At 34.1% G+C, this 12,096-nt stretch overlaps 5 non-coding genes across 5 annotated transcripts; 1 reads left to right on the top strand and 4 right to left on the bottom strand.

The window, feature by feature from the left end:
• Positions 1-649: 649 nt before the first annotated feature.
• TRNAT-AGU (transfer RNA threonine (anticodon AGU)) lies at positions 650-723 on the bottom strand. Its single transcript has one exon. It is a non-coding gene; the product is annotated as a tRNA-Thr (tRNA).
• An 87-nt stretch (positions 724-810) lies between these two features.
• Positions 811-884, bottom strand: TRNAT-AGU (transfer RNA threonine (anticodon AGU)). The gene has a single exon. It is a non-coding gene; the product is annotated as a tRNA-Thr (tRNA).
• A 1,315-nt stretch (positions 885-2,199) lies between these two features.
• TRNAT-AGU (transfer RNA threonine (anticodon AGU)) lies at positions 2,200-2,273 on the bottom strand. The gene has a single exon. It is a non-coding gene; the product is annotated as a tRNA-Thr (tRNA).
• Positions 2,274-6,271: 3,998 nt separating this feature from the next.
• On the top strand, positions 6,272-6,344 carry TRNAA-AGC (transfer RNA alanine (anticodon AGC)). The gene has a single exon. It is a non-coding gene; the product is annotated as a tRNA-Ala (tRNA).
• A 3,033-nt stretch (positions 6,345-9,377) lies between these two features.
• TRNAT-AGU (transfer RNA threonine (anticodon AGU)) lies at positions 9,378-9,451 on the bottom strand. The gene has a single exon. It is a non-coding gene; the product is annotated as a tRNA-Thr (tRNA).
• Positions 9,452-12,096: the final 2,645 nt, after the last annotated feature.

Raw genomic sequence — 12,096 nt, forward strand, 5'->3', positions numbered from 1 at the left:
AGAAGCACCGCAATGTTAATTTTGGAACAAATTTTTCATTAGGATGATCACAATGTTGATGGTCATAGAAGGCTGAAAATCTAAAAACAAGAATACGAAGAGACTCAAGCGAAGTAAATTCGGCTTCTCGCTTAACAATTAACGTTCTTGATTTTTCATCCTATTAAAGAAAAATATATTATAGTGCATCGTAGTTGAGATTCTATACTGAGTTAACTCTTTGAACACCTTGTCACTGCATATCAATCTATAAGCATTGATGAAGGTTTAGTACATGATGCAAAGGAGTTGACAGTTAAGATGGAGTTTTTGTTGGCCTTTGGCTTTCCCTTGTTTTTGCTTGAATACGAGCTTGCACTTAACTGCACCACCTCAAACTCTCAAAGGTTGTTATTTAAAGTTTGGTCAACCGCATTAGTTTACTTTACTTGATCATTTGCTCGAATTGATAACAACAATCTATAGCTTGAATTGTGACTAGGAGATCATTATATTCCCCCGAAGAAATGTCTAGGAAGCAATCATCAAGCTTGTGTTGTGGTTAATGGTATTATTTAATTAGTTAAGATTACATATTCGTTTAAAAATAAATTATTACAAATTTAATATTTTTTTTTAAAATTAACAATTGCTTCAAATAAAAATTAGATGCTTTCATTGAGAGTTGAACTCAAGACCTCTCGCTTACTAAACGGGTGCTCTAACCAACTGAGCTATGGAAGCATAAGGTTTCATGTTCCTTTAAAAAATAAATTATTACCAATTTAATATTTTTTTAAAATTAATAATTGCTTCAAATAAAAAGATAGATGCTTTCATTGAGAGTTGAACTCAAGACCTCCCGCTTACTAAACGGGTGCTCTAACCAACTGAGCTATGGAAGCTTAGTCCATCATCCATGGTAAGGTCAATCCTATATATATTGAGAATTGACATAATGTAGCAGAAACAATTCGTTTCCCTTTCCATGCCCCTAGGTTTGTTTCATCCGTCCATCATCCATTCATCTAGATAAATAGAGCTTTAGAGAAGAGATCATTTAAGACATGTCCCAAAATATGAGCAATCTTTTATAAAATTGTTAATGTATCCAATCTCCGAAACATCAGTATCCATTTAAGACATGTCCCAAAATATGTGCTACCGTTTATGATATACTCTGATATATGCATTCCAATTGTTCATGTATTCCAAGATATTTTTCTTGCCCGCTGAGAGAAACAATCTGAGAATTTCTTGATCTTTACGGATGAACAAGCTTTATGGGCCCCACATAGAAGTGGATGATAAAAGATCCGAGATCGGGATGAGGTCGGCACATGAATCCGAGGTGAGACCAAGCAGAGATCGAGATCAGGACCATAAGTTGAAATGAGGTCGATATATGAGATCAAAGTTAGGACCCAAGTAGAAATCGAGATCAAGACTCAAGTAGAGATCGGGACTATAAATTGAGATGAAATCAGTAGACCGAGGTTGGAACCCGAGATTGGGGTGAGATAAAGTCGGGACCCAAGATCAGGGAGGTCGATGTAAGAGATTGAGGTTGGGACCCGAGCAGAGATCGAGGTCAGAAGCATAAGTTGAAATAAAGTCGGCACATGAGACTGAGGTCGGGACCTAGCAAAGATCAAGGTCGAGACCATAAGTTGAGATGAGATCGACATATGAAACTGAGATGAGGTTGACGTAGAAGATCAAGATTGGGGCCCACGACCAAGATAAGATTAGTGTATGAGGTCGTGGCTGAGTTCCATGGATCCAAAATTGAGGTTGTCGATTGGCTACCCTGCGAGTTTTGTCTAATCCTCTTTTATCTTGCCTAATGACTCTATATCATTCCAAATCTAAGCCGGGGTCGGGTTCCATGGATCCAGGGTTGAGGTTGCGACTACATTTCAAATTTTATCTAATCCTTTTTTATCTTGTCTAATAACTCTGTATCATTCCAAATTTAGGACTACATTGCAGCTTTGGGCTTTTGCCCGGAGGAACATTATATATCAATTGTAGTAGTGCTGCACCAAGGCGAAGACGACCATCACTATCCCACCTAAACAGTCGTTTATTCTACAAGACGGAATTGATGATCTGTAATGGTATTTGTTAATTAGTTAAGATTACATATTCGTTTAAAAAATAAATTATTACAAGTTTAATATTTTTTAAAAACTAATAATTGCTTCAAATCAAAATAGATGCTTTCATTGAGAGTTGAACTCAAGACCTCCCGCTTACTAAACGGGTGCTCTAACCAACTGAGCTATGAAAGCTTGGATGGATGGAGCAAACCTATCAACATGGAGAATAGGTATGGAGTGGGTGGTAAAGGATTCCTCAATCAAGGTAAGCAAGCACAATAGATGGAACGGTTCATTTCCCTTTCCATGCCCCTAGGTTTGTTTCATTCATGTCCCAAGGACATTGTTGAGTTGGTTATTATGGGGCAAAGTTGTTGAAGTGGATAAGGGCCGTATCTCGATGAAGTCGAGGTAATATCCTCCCCCGTAGTGGCTAACTACAGTTTTCCGATTTACCTACTCACAGATGATTGTGGGAGTGACCGTGTAGAACCACTGGGGTGGCGAATTCCACCTTTACTAAAGTAGGTTTGTTTCATCCATCCATCATCCATTCTTCTAGATAAATAGAGCTTTAGAGAAGAGAAGTAAATTCAAAATGAAAGAATGTTACTAGAGTACTTTAGAATGAGTTGGATGAGATAAGAAGTAAATCTTTAACGCCTTATATTACATGTCTAATCTTTATGATGAACATCAATTGACTTATCTTTGGTGGGTCAACTAGGACAACAAATTTAGGAGCCAAATCTTTGGCTAGGAGATAGGTCGATCAAGACTTAGACTTAGACTTTTTGGTAATCAACTCAATCACTCCAAGTATTTCGATGAATTTTGTTAGGCATGTTCAACTCATTGCCCCATTTAGGGTGGCAACCCAAGTTGTCTCAACGATTGCCCTACCACAAGCAAATTGCCTAGGCCCAACCGACCTACTAATTGCCTAGTTCATCCACCACACCAACCTACTTGTCTCATCAAAATTATTAGGTCCACTCGATTATACTTGACCTAACCATGGTTTGAAACCGATAAGTTCTCGTGGAAGCCGAGCAATATCCTTCTCCGTCGTGACCAACTGTAATTTTTTGATTTACCTACTCATAGATGGTCATGGAGCTAACCGTATGGAACCGCTAGGATGGCAGATTTCAACTTTTTTACAGAAAAAGAAATCTGACAAATTCCTGATAGATCAACAAAAGTAATATAGGAGGAGACAACCAATTTCAATGTTAGGTTGTGCTAACTCAGATAGAAAGTCAAGAAGAGAAGAGGAGAGAAAGACTTGCAAAATCAGCTTTTGTGTCGTCTTCCTCCTCCCCTAATATCTTCCATGCAAATAAATTAACACTTAGCACAATGACTCGGCGACTAGTTGCATTCTCACTTGGCAAAAGGGAACCTGTGAAGAACTTCTCTTGTGTTTACAATTGGCCATTATAGAGAAGATATTGCTTTAGCTTCATCGAGATTCGATCCTTGCCTATTGCAATAAATCTGTCCTGTAATAATCAGCTCAATTATGCCCCAGGGGCCTTTGTCTTTCATCAATGAACATAACAAAGGAGACATTCCTCTTGCAGAGATGCATGATTTGCAAGGATTAAGTAACCTCACAATCAATATCAAAAATAAATAACTACTGAATCACTCACTCATTTACTAATAATGGACACTACCATTACATACAAATTAACCCAATAAATATGATATAGTAATGTAAAATTAACTCATTTTATAAGGTTTGAAGATATGATTTAGTAATACAAAAAAAAATCACTTTACAAAATTGTTTGAAGATATAGTTTAATGATACAAAAATAACTCACTTTCTAGGGATGTAATAGTGTGATTATTGTTTTTATAATGCAAATTTTTGGCATTTAGTTTAATAATAATATTTCAAAAAGTTACTGATAATTTTGTCTATTTGTTAACTTTATTTTACGCATTCAACAAAATTTTAGTTAAAAGTTAACTAAATGGTAAATTATGTTGTGCCTGATGTAGAGGATTTAAATTTTGAGAGATCATTATTTTTTATTTGCATTGAATCATGAGATTTTTAATATGTCAAATCAAAATTTGTTCAAAAATATATATTTTTTACAAAGTGTAATTTGTAACGGTACAAATTTAGATTAAAAAAATATCATTTAAAATATTTTTAGAAGTTTCGAATGATTTTTATCATTATATTAAAATTATTTCTATCTTTTACGTCATTAAAATTTTGAAACTATTTAAATTTTTATTTAGTTGTTATTATGACATTATGGATAAATTTTATTAGGTTAAACTTAGAGACAATTTCTTTGTGTTTTCTTTTATGTATTTGATAATTTTTAATGTCTTTTTAAAAATTTTATTATGAAAATGAGCCTTAAAATAATTACTATTTCGTTCAATGTCAATATGAAAATATAAATATTTGAGAAAATATGAATTTGATTATAATTCTTGAACAGTAGCTATTTGACTTATGCACATATAAAAGATTTCTATTTGTAAAGCAAAATGGAAATATCTAATATACTAAAATTAATCAATAATATTAATTTTTAAAATAATTTCGAGAAGAATAATTTTTTTATTTTTTAAGCTTTAACTGTTCTTTTCAATAAAATTTTAGAATATTATAATCATATTAGATTTTGATGAGTTAAGATTATAAAATAGTATCACTTTTTTTAAAAAATAAAAAAATCAATCAAATAGATAAACATTTATAAAATTTTAAAAATCATATTAGAGGTTTAAATAACTATAAGATAGCATTTATTTTATAAAAAAAAATTTGTTTTTTCTCATCAGTAATTTTTTTTTTTTTACAAAAACTAAGAGTATTTCGTAGATAACACATCATTTCTTTTTTCAATTTACACATTTACCTAAATTTAATATTAAAGTTCATGACTAATTTGTGTTGGCTATTTTCACAAATTGACATACAAGTGCACATACATATTTCTAAGGTTGTAAATTCAAGTTTGATATTTGGTTAGGTAAGAGTTTATTTATATTTGTTCAATATGCATAAGGTCAATTAAATGAATAAATTTAAATAATTTATTAAATTAAATAAATAAACTTAAATATATTTGTGTTTAATTTGTTAATATTCATAAATAAGATTGTGAACTATTTGTGAACAATATTCACAAATAAAATTTATGAATCGTATTCATCAATAAAATTCTTATCAACGTAATAAATAAAAAAAACTTTTAAAATATTCACTACCATGAGCACTTCCGAATTCACCTAAAAGGTGAATCAGAGGAAAGATCATCCACCTCGAGTCTGTAAAGGTTCAGGCACCTAGAATAATACAAAAAATTTAAAATTTCAAACGATCTTAAACTGAGAGCTTGATAATATATAAACAAATCAAATTTATGCCAAACTTAACTAAACTTAAGCCTAAATCAAACTCAAGTTTGTAAACAAGAAATCAAACCAAGTTAATGACTTGGTTCATTATAAACTTGATTTTGATTTGACTCTATTATCTTATCAAATAAATTTAAACACTGAAAAACTTAACTCGATTTAGAGTCTTATACTTTTGTATATGTATTTACCTAAACAAAAGTTTCTAGCCCAAATACTTCCGACTAAAAACAGGTTTAAGAGGTGACAGACTTCCATAAATAAATTACTGGTTTTTTAGTAAAGTTTTAAAAAGCTTCCTTAAACCCTAAAGGAAAAAATCTTAAATGAATTAACTATAAGTAAAAAAATAATAAATAAAAAGAATTATAAAATGCTATTATTCCTATTTCAGGCGTCTAGAAGTGATGAGCACCCAAAAACTTTTGTCGCGAACGTTGTACGCACAAATATTCGATCAATTATGACCTATTTGGATCTCTGTGCCAAGTGTTTGGTCCTCCATGACCTACTTACTCTTCTTCACCGTCAAATATCTGGTTAACCTAACATAGTTGACATCTAATTAATATATTGATCAAATATTAAAATTCAAATCAAGTTCGATCAAACTGATCAACCCTAATTTAAGGTGGATTGTACTAATACTAGTGATTTTCTAAGTCTATTTAAAAATTTTTAATCACTTCTAAGTAAAAGTGTTTGATGACATAGATTTATTGGACTTTTAGTGGTTCTCTAAATCCAATCAGGTTTTTTCCTTATATAACATCACTCAATTATTTTAAATTATTGGGGATGTAGCTCAGATGGTAGAGCGCTCGCTTAGCATGCGAGAGGTACGGGGATCGATGCCCTGCATCTCCATTTTTATTTACCATAATTTTTTACCCTCGGAGCATAGTTAAGTTGGTTAGTATAGGGCTTGCTGAAGTGGGCATGAGTCGAATCTCAGCGAAATCGAGGCAATGTCCTCTCTCGTAGTGGCCAACTAATTCGATTTACCTCTTCACAAATGATCGTGGAGCCGTTGGGGTGACAGATTCTATATTTTGCTGAAGAGTTTTTAAAGATGATCAAACACTTTAAATAATGACTCTAAATTTGAGGGTGCGGGACAAACTTGCTATAGTAGGCAAGGATTGAATTTCGACGAAGCTGAGACAATATCCTCCCCTGTAGTAGTCAACTATAACCTTTCGATTTATCTCCTCACAAATGATCGTGAAACCGTTGGGGTAGCAGCTTCTATATTTTGTTAAAGAGTTTTTAAAAATTATTAAATACTTTAAATAATGACTCTAAATTTAAAGGTGCGAGAATAGATGGATTTAGAGAACCAGAAGCGCCGCAATGTTAATTTTGGAACAAATTTTTCATTAGGATGATCACAATGTTGATGGTCATAAAAGGCTAAAAATCTAAAAACAAGAATATGAAGAGACTCAAGCGAAGTAAATTCGCCTTCTCGCTTAACAATTAATGTTCTTTATTTTTCATCCTATTAAAGAAAAATATATTATAATGCATCATACTTTGAGATTCTATAATGAGTTAACTCATTGAACACCTTGTCACTGCATCATCAATCTATAAGCATTGATGATGGTTTAGTACGTGATGCAAAGGAGTTGACAATTAAGATGGAGTTTTTGTTGCCCTTTGGCTTTCCCTTGTTTAAGGTTTGGTCAACCACTTTACTTTACTTGATCATTTGCTCAAATTGATAACAACAATCTATAGCTCGAATTGTTATCGATCTTCTGCAGGTGGAATCCGCCATCTTAGCGGCCCCACACGGTCGACTGGGAGATCATTATATTCCCCTGAAGAAACGTCCAGGAAGCAATCGTCAAATTATCCGTATCGCTCGAACTTAAGCTTGTGTTGCGGTTAATGTTTTCTCTTCCGCATTTTATCGAATCGCACTTGTAAATTTTGAGAATTTTCAAATCATGTATGATACTTTAATTTTTATTAAAATACATATTTATTTTCAAAAATACCTTTATGTCCAAACGTATGTTACTTAACTATTAATCTTCCGCTTCACTAAAAAAAATGATAATCCCAGTAGCCACATCTCTGGGGGTGGTCGGCCCGGTCCCACGGAAATTTCCCACCGACCACCAGGGTAAATCGGGAATCGCATACAGTGGCTAATCCAGATGCCCAGCATCCTTTGATTGCGTTCCCCATTTGGAGGAAAATTCCTGCAAATACGCCGTAGTTAGGGATACCGCGGGTCCCTGAGTTACAATCCGGATGTCCTACCATTGCACCATTGCCCCGGGGACATCTTCCGCTTCACTAAGAATAAGTGTGTGATTATTGTTTTTTTTCAATAGTATAGGCATTCATATCTTGCGACCGGACTTGATTAATTTGAAAGTAAGTAACCTTCACTTTAATTCATCCATCGGCATAAACAGCCCAATGGTCCAGTAGCCCAGCTAGCTGTCTATGGTTCGAATATGAATATTTCAGTTAAATATCATGGATGATCAAGCTACCAATTAACGAATGGACTGACATGTACACTCCCCAAAGATAGTCGTGCGAGAGAATGAAATGACATGAAAAGCACTTTAAAAAGTTAGAATAACGCTCAAGTTAGGATTTTACGAGAAGAATGAGTTTAAAGACTTGGAGAAATATGCATACCTGTGCATATTGGGATGAAAAATCTTTTATAGAGTTGTCAATGTATCTAATCTTCGAAACATCAGTATCTATTTAAATATGTCCCGAAATATGTGCTACTATTTATGATATACTCGGATATATATGTTTCAATTGTCCATATTTTTCGAGAATATTCCTTATCCTCTGAGAGAAACAGTTTGAGAATTTTCTGATCTTTACGGATGAACAAGCTTCACAAGCCCTACTTAGAAATAGATGGCGAAAGATTCAAGATCGGGATGAGGTCGGCGCATGAATCCAAGATCAAGTCGAGCAGAGTAAACGAAAATGAGATCGACATATGAGATCGAGGTCAAGACCCGAGTAGAGATCGAGGTCAAGACCCGAGCAATGATCAAGGTCGAGATCATAAGCTGAGATGAGGTCAGCACATAAGACCGACGAGATCGAGGTGAGGCAAAGTCGAGAACCAAGATCAAGATGAAGTCGGCGCAGGAGATCGAGGTTGGGACCCAGCAGGAATAGAGATCGGGACCATAAGTTGAAATAAAGTCGACACATGAGATCAAGGTCAGGACACAAGTAGAGATCGAGACTATAAGCTAAGATAAGATCGGCATATAAGACTGAGATTGGGACCTGAGACCAAGGTGAGGTTAGTGCAGGAGATCGAAATTGGGACTTGAGACCAGGATAGGATTAGCGTATGAGGTTGAGGCCAGAGTCAGGTTTCATGAATCCAGGGTTGAGGTTGTCAACTCTGACTATTCTTTGAATTTTTGTCTAATCCTCTTTTATCTTGCCTAATGATTCCACGTCATTCCAAAATCTAGAACTATATTGCAATTTTGGACTTCCGTCGTATCAATGACAAATTTATTATTGATCAACTCAAGGTGCGTCGGAGCTTTGCCGCTACATGGTCGTGCCCGAGGAGCATTTATATATCAATTGTAGTGCTGCACCAAGACGAAGACAACCTTTGTCACCGATGCTCCTTGTTTTTTTTTTGGTTACTATCCCGCCGGAAAAATCGTTTATTCTACGAAATTGATGATATGTAATGGTATTATTTAATTAGTTAATATTACATATTCGTTTAAAAAATAAATTATTACAAATTTAATATTTTTTTCAAATTAATAATTGCTTCAAATAAAAACCACATGCTTTCATTATGCATTCCTTTAAAATGTAAATTATTACAAATTTAATTTTTTTAAAAAATTAATAATTGCTTTAAATAAAAACAGATGCTTTCATTGAGAGTTGAACTCAAGACCTCCCGCTTACTAAACGGGTGCTCTAACCAACTGAGCTATGAAAGCTTGGATGGTTAGGTGAAATCTATAAATATTGAGAATTGACATAATGTAGCAGAAACAATTCCTTTCCCTTTCCATGCCCCTAGGTTTGTTTCATCCGTCCATCATCCATTCCTCTAGATAAATAGAGCTTTAGAGAAGGGAAGTAAATTCAAAATGAAAGAATGTTACTTGAGTACTTTAGAACGAGTTGGATGAGATAAGAAGTAAGCCTTTAACGCCTTATATTACATGTCTAATCTTTATGATGAACATCAATTGACTTATCTTTGGTGAGTCAAGTAGGACAACAAATTTTAGGAGCCAAATCTTTGGCTAGGAGATAGGTCGATCAAGACTTAGATTTACACTTTTTGGTAGTCAACTCAATCACTCCAAGTGTCTCAATGAATTTTGTTAGGCATGTTCAACTTGATTGCCCCCATTTAGGGTGGCAACCCAAGTTGTCTCAACAATTGCCCTACCACAAGCAAACTGCCTAGGCCCAACCGACCTACTAATTGCCTAGTTCATTCATCACACCAACCTACTTGTCTCATCAAAATCATTAGGCCCACTCAATTCTACTTGACCTGACCATGGTATGAAACTGACAGTTCCTGACAGATCGACAAAAGTAATATAGGAGGAGGTCTCCAATTTCAGTGTTAGGTTGTGCTAACTCGGATAGAAAGTCAAGAAGAGAAGAGGAGAGAAAGGCTCATAAAATCAACTTTTGTGTCATCTTCCTCCTCTCCTAATATCTTCCATGCATGTAAACTAACCCTTAGCGATGACTCAGCGACTAATTGCATTCTCGCCAGGTAAAAGGGAAAGGAAGAACCTGTGTCTCAAGAACTTCTCTTGTCTTTCATCATCAAAGGAGACATTCCTCTTGGAGAGATGAGTGATATGCAAGGATAAAGTAACCTCCCAATCAATATCAAAAATGAATAACTACTGAATCACTCACTCATTTACTAATAACGGACACTACCATTACAGACAAATTAACCCAGTAAATATGATATAGTAATGCAAAAATAACTCATTTTATAAGGTTGTTTGAAGATATGATTTAGTAATACAAAAAAAATCACTTTACAAAATTGTTTGAAGATATAGTTTAATGATACAAAAATAACTCACTTTATAGGGATGTAATAGTGTGATTATTGTCTTTATAATGCAAATTTTTGGCATTTATTTTAATAATAATATTTCAAAAAGTTACTAATAATTTTGTCTATTTGTTAAATTTATTTTACTCATTCAACTAAATTTTAGTTCAAAGGTAACTAAATGGTAAATTATGTTGCATGCTCGATGCGGATTCTAATTTTGAGAGATCATAATTTTTTATTTTCATTAAACCATGAGACATTTAAGAGAGCTGTTTTCCCCTCTCTCGTCTTACAGCCACCCCCCTCCCACCTCCTCTCTGTCCCTTTTAAATGACATTTCAAATAACACTATTTTATAATTATTTATTTATTTATTTATAATTAAGTCATTTATAATTTTATTTATCAATTTCTTGTTGGACTTACGATCATTAAGTATCCAATCAATCATGACACACTTAGCTTTTTCTTAGCAACTCCCTGTTGAACTTTCGGTCACCAAGTGTCCGGTTAATTATGATATACTTGGACTTTACTCATTATGCCAAGTATCCGGTTCTCCATGATCCACTTTACTCTTCTTCATCGTCAAGTATCCGGTCAACTTTAACATACTTGACATCTAATTAATATATTGATCAAATATTAAAATTTAACTCAAGTTAAATCGAGTTCGATTAAATTAGTCAATCCTGATCTAAGGTGGATTGCACTAGCACTAGTCATTTTCTAAGTCTATTCAAAATTTTTTAATTACTTCTAAGTAAAAGTGTTTGACGACATAGATTTATTGGACTTTTAGTGGTTCTCTAAATCCAATCCAATTTTTCAGATTTTCCTTACATAATATCACTCAACTATATATACTCATTGGGGATGTAACTTAGATGGTAGAATGCTCGCTAAGTATGCGAGAGGTATGGGGATGGATACCTTGCATCTCCATTTTTATTTACATCTTTTGCCTTCGGGGCATAGTTAAGTTGGTTAGTACGGGTTAGACTTGGTTCGGGGATCGATACCTCACATCTCCATTTTTATTTAATCATGATCTTTTGCCCTTGGGGCATAGTTAAGTTGGTTAGTATGAGGCAGGCTTGCTGAAGTGGACAAGGATCTAATCTCGACCAAGCCGAGGCAATGTCCTCTTCCGTATTATGGGACTAACCCATTTTGATTTTTCCTTTACCTTGGATGTCATTTTGACCTTCTTCTTGGCTAATTTTAGACACTTACTCTTATGGTATCCTTTCTTCCTACACTCAAAGCATATTATATGATCATTTCTTTATGAATTGAATTTGTTATACCTTCTTTAATTGTAGGAGTGACACATGATCCTTCTCATTAGTTTCAGATGTTGATGGTTCTCCTTGTTCTGGTGTCAATAAACCCCCCCCCCCCCTCTGAAAGTGGATGTTTCTTCAATATCTTCTTTGGATATGGAACACCTCTTAACTTCTAAATCCTTTTGTTCTTTGGCTAATGAGTCTCCCTCATGGTACTCATAATCATCTTGTACCAGTAGAATTGGATCTTCATGGA

This window comes from Curcuma longa, chromosome 6 (assembly GCF_044706935.1).
Source record: "Curcuma longa cultivar G26 ecotype Majalengka, Jawa Barat chromosome 6, ITB_CL_G26_1.1, whole genome shotgun sequence".
NCBI classification, from domain to species: domain Eukaryota; kingdom Viridiplantae; phylum Streptophyta; class Magnoliopsida; order Zingiberales; family Zingiberaceae; genus Curcuma; species Curcuma longa.